The sequence below is a fragment of the Penaeus japonicus genome, unplaced genomic scaffold (genome assembly GCF_977035675.1).
Source record: "Penaeus japonicus unplaced genomic scaffold, GWHDUDI00000001_assembly GWHDUDI00000041, whole genome shotgun sequence".
Classification (NCBI taxonomy): Eukaryota; Metazoa; Arthropoda; class Malacostraca; order Decapoda; family Penaeidae; genus Penaeus; species Penaeus japonicus.
Genome location: NW_028234443.1, coordinates 19,631,199 through 19,636,198, shown reverse-complemented (window position 1 = coordinate 19,636,198; position 5,000 = coordinate 19,631,199). Strand labels below are relative to the sequence as shown.

The following is a 5,000-nucleotide window of genomic DNA, read 5'->3' as shown; positions in this document are numbered from 1 at the left end:
ATATAGTTTTTAGTACCATGGTTACAATAATGGCATTCATTATAGCTATTCTTCAAATCACGGTTATTATTATATTACCATTAATTCTCTTGTTATTTCGGATCTTTTCATTATCATATTTTTATCATTATTATTATCAGGATTATAATAATAAAATTATAATCATTACTATTATTATTAATATCATTATTAGTAGCCTTATTATCCTTATTGCTATCATTTTTTTTATTATTTTTTATTTTCATAATTATCATTGTTATTATTATTACTATCATTATCATTATTATTTTTTCATTACTATTATCATTATAATTATAATCACTACTAACAATATAATCATTATTATCATTAGCATCATAATGATAATGATAACAATTATAATTATATAATTTCATTATTTTGATCATATATTATTACTATCATTATTATTACCATTATCATCGTTATTATTACTGGCAAATTTTCCGAATAGCGTCGTGTTACTAAATACCACAAAAGTGGTATTGATGGATTCCTCTCTCTCTCTCTCTCTCTCTCTCTCTCTCACACACACACACACACACACACACACACACACACACACACACACACACACACACACACACACACACACACACACACACACACACGCCCGCGCGCGCACATATATAGTCGATTTTACCCGTGATTCCGCCCCTATGCCCCACAATCTGGGTTCCGATAGTAGGGGAGGGCATGAAGTAGATTAGGGGAATTGAGGGCTAAAATATGAAGACCGGGCATATTTCGTATGCAACAACCTACCTAACTTTGCCTAGTTTTCAAGTTAGCGCTAACCAAGGGGGGAGGGGCTTCGGCCCCCCTGGACCCCCCCCTTTTTTTAAGGCACTTCGTGCTACTTCGGCCCATATTTCGTATGTGAAATCTTACCCCAATTACCTACCTAACCCTACCTACCTTTGCCTGGTTTTGAAGTAAGCCCCAGCCAAGGGGGATCTACGCCCCTAATACCCCCCCCCCCTATTCAGAGCACTTCGTGATACTTATGATAGATGATGATGCCGAGACCACTATAGATCCATCGTTATTTATTACTGGCAAAATACCGAAAAAATAGCGTCGTGTTACTTACACACCCACGTAAGTGGTATTGATTCTCTTCCTCTCTCTCTCTCTCTCTCTCTCCTCTCTCCTCTCTTTCTCAACCTCTCTCTCCTCACCCACACACACACACACACACACACACACACACCACAACCACACACCACACCACACACACACACACACACACACACACACACACACACACACACCCCCGCGTTCGCCGAGCATATATATATCGATTTTCCCGCGATAGGGCCCCTATGCCCCACAATCGGGGAATTGAGGGCCTAAGGGCATGGACCGGGAGAATTTCGGTATGCATCAGTTACCTACTTTGCTAGTTTTCAAGTTAGCGCTAACCCACCAAAACCAATGCCTATTTTCCCTGGTTTTCCCCCCAAGGGGGAGGGCAGGCACTTCGTGCCCCTTCGCCCCCACCCCCCCCCCCCTCCCAATCTTACCCATACTACCTACCTACCTACCTTTGCCTGGTTTTGAAGTAAGCCAAGCCAACCTCCCGTAACACCTACCTAACCCCCCCCTGGTTTTGAATTCGTGATATAATGATAGATGCTACCCCCTAATACCGCCCCCCCCCCCCCCCCCCCCACTTCCAGAGACCTTCAGATAGATGATGATGCCGAGACCACACTGCGCCATGATGACAGCAACTGAAACTTCATTTCATATATTCCTCAGGATATGCAACTAGGATCAATAATGACGTGACCACTCAATAGAGGGCACTCTATAATTATACTGTAAACAATGGGGAAATTGCGCCATCTATTGAGAGAACAGAACAGCGCATACAGGTAATTTATAGAGGGTTCCAAGTCCACAGCTCGTCAGTTGCCGTAAATACGTAAACACAACCATGTTTGAATTTCAGGCCGAGGATGGTGGTTATCGAGGTATTTTTCACCAGGTATCTTGCACGAAGTGCCCTGAATAGGGGAAGGGGGTCCAGGGGGGGGCAAAGCTCCCCCTTGGCTAGGGCTAACTTAAAAACTAGGCAAAGTTAGGTAGGTGGGTTAAGATTTTGCATACGAAATATGTCCCGAAGTATCACAAGGGAGCACGAAGTACCTTTAAAAAAGGGGACCCAGATTGTGGGGCACAGGCGTGGAATCGCGCATTATATCTACTATATATGAATAATAGAGATTGAGAGGAATCCGTCGATACCACTTTTGTGGTATTAAGTAACGCGCCGTTATTCGGAAAATTTACCTTATCATTATTATCATGAATTATCAGTATTATTATTATTAGTAGTAGTAGTAGTTTCATTATCATCGTTGTGCTATAATTCTTATAAAATGCATTAGAATTGTCATTTTAGCATTATTATTATCACTACTGTTATTATTATTATTATTATCATTATTAGCATCGTTATTATTATTATCATTATTATTAGCATCATAGTTGTGATCATTATTATTATTATAACTATTTGTATTTCCATCCCATAACTTTTTTGTATCTCTAAACCTGCTCAATTATTTTCATAATTGCCATATCATCATGTTGGTCAGCATAACTAGTATGCTATTTCAGTGAACCCCTGTTTTACCGATCAAGAATAATGGGCAATCGACCTTACGATGCGTGAATATAGGGTAGAGATTTAAATGCGCCGGGCGACGTGCATTAGGTCACGTACACATGTTTGATTCCAAGTCCTCTTTCAGGACTCTGTAGTGGTTAGTATTCTTCCACTCAATTATTCCAATAATTCGCAGTTACACCATGTTAATAAATTTGATCTGAGAACTTACATGAATGTTATGAAAAAAGGGAATATGAACGCTTACTCATCGTGAATAATTTTAAATGTTTGAATGCTGTGTTGTGCTTATATATTTATCAACACGCTTATTAATCATAATTGATACTAGGGTTGTATACAGAAAATTCCCAATTTGTAAGAAGCTCCCTTTATGGCGAGAGAAAACTGCATAACAACCGAACCTGTCTAATATTATAATTGCTATCAATATTATTATTGTTATTATCATTATTATTATCGTTATCATTATTATTAATGTTATTGTTTTAATTGTTATTATCGTTATTGTTTTGTTATTATCATTATTGTTATCATTATCGTTATCATCGTAATTATTATTATTATTATTATCATATATATATATATATATACTTATATATACATATATATATATATATATATATATATATATATATATATTATATATATATATATGTGTGTGTGAATATATATGCTAAAAATATCAAATAACAAAGGGAACTAAAATAAAGACCTCGACTATTTGAGAGGCCTTTTCAGGGATGCACATAGTTGAGTAAGCCCAAATCCGGGCTTGTTACTGATTAAAAGTCATATGGTTAACCAACCTCACAGCTCGGCCGTACCCAGTCTTAAAGAATACATAGAGTGTAGAATAAGTGCATCTGTTTTCGATCTCACCGTCATATGTCCAGGATTACGCATAATCTTGTGCAAGGTTGCTGGTAATGTTGCATAGACTGAACGAAGAGGGAGTGGGGAGGGGAGGTGCTGAGTATCTGGGGGTAGAGAGAGGGGAGATGCTGTCTTGGGTAAGGAGGGCAAGATGCTGACTATCTACTGAGGGGGGGGGGTGGAGGTCATACCCGGACTCTCTGTAACCTTGTAAGCCGGCTTACAGTGTGTGTCTTATTCATTGCATCAGTGCTGTTGAATCGTTTGCGAAGTAGCTAGTATATTTTCAGATTATTATTCTGAGCTCAGAAGTGAGGTAGGTGTTCCAATTACCACCGTACCTAAATTTAAACACTAGTTTGTTCAATTTATAAAGTCTAAAGTGATGACAATTATTCACCGTCCATTATACTTATAAATATCTTGCAAGAATCTGTTGGTGCCGAGATTTCAAGGAAAAAAACAAGTAGGGATATCTAATATCACCACTGTCTTATTATCTTAGAATGGAAAAACAATAATGCGGAGAGAATTTTGAAGTCATGTATCCAAGGGAACCATGAAGGGAGGGGGAAGGAGGTGACCGGGGAGGGGGGCTAGATGGGTAGGGGGTGAAAAGAAGTGAGATGACGCAAACTCAGGCTCAGTGCCAAAAAGTGATCTGTTGTTTTGCTTGCTTGCTTCACCGACTAGTTATTGCTTTCGTTGCAGTAGCCGGCGACGACCGCATGCTTAAAAGAGCCTTTGGATAATTTTTAAATCACATACTGTACCATGTGTTAAAGATGTTATATACCCCTTGCCCATTTATTTAATGAATATGGATTGCGGATTTCAGTTACAATGCGCATTGGTTAATTGCCGTAGCCTTTCTGATGTATTTTTTTTATTAGTACTATAATTTTTATTAATATGCATCGAAAGATCTCTCTATATCCACGTCTTCTGTGTATCTGGTGTAGCGACCGTTGGCATAACCAGTGTTGCTATGGAAGGGGTCACAGGCAGACGCACTCTCGAACCTGCTGTGTTTGCTTCTTGATGTTTTTGTCGGTCCCCAGTCCTACTCCTTGCCCCCCCCCCCCACCCCTTCGCCTACTTGTGTTTGCTCTTCTATTCATTTATAGGTTTTGCTCCCTAGACACTGACTGTCTGACCAACTCGCCTGTCTATTCTTGCTGCTCTATCACTCTTTTCCATTCTATTTGGTAGTGTTTTCCGTTGAATTTTCAGTATCTGTGAGATGCAGTATCACTTTGGACTGTACACACTGACTGCTTGTTAGTTTATTTGACAACATTGGTGAGTTCAAGAATATGAGTTTTCAACTCAAATATCACTTTGACTGTACAGGAAGAACTTTGAAAGCTTGTAGTACATATTAACTAGACAGAACATTGAGTACCTTCAGCTGTAGAATATAACCGTTTATCAACTCAAATACAGATTTTAATCAATATTAATCAGC

The 5,000-nt window shown here is 38.8% G+C and overlaps 1 protein-coding gene across 1 annotated transcript in view; it reads left to right on the top strand.

Moving 5' to 3' along the window:
• The window catches only part of LOC122244860 (uncharacterized), a 13,065-nt gene that overhangs the window by 1,248 nt on the left and 6,817 nt on the right, over window positions 1-5,000 (top strand). The gene's annotated exons all lie outside the window — the stretch shown is intronic.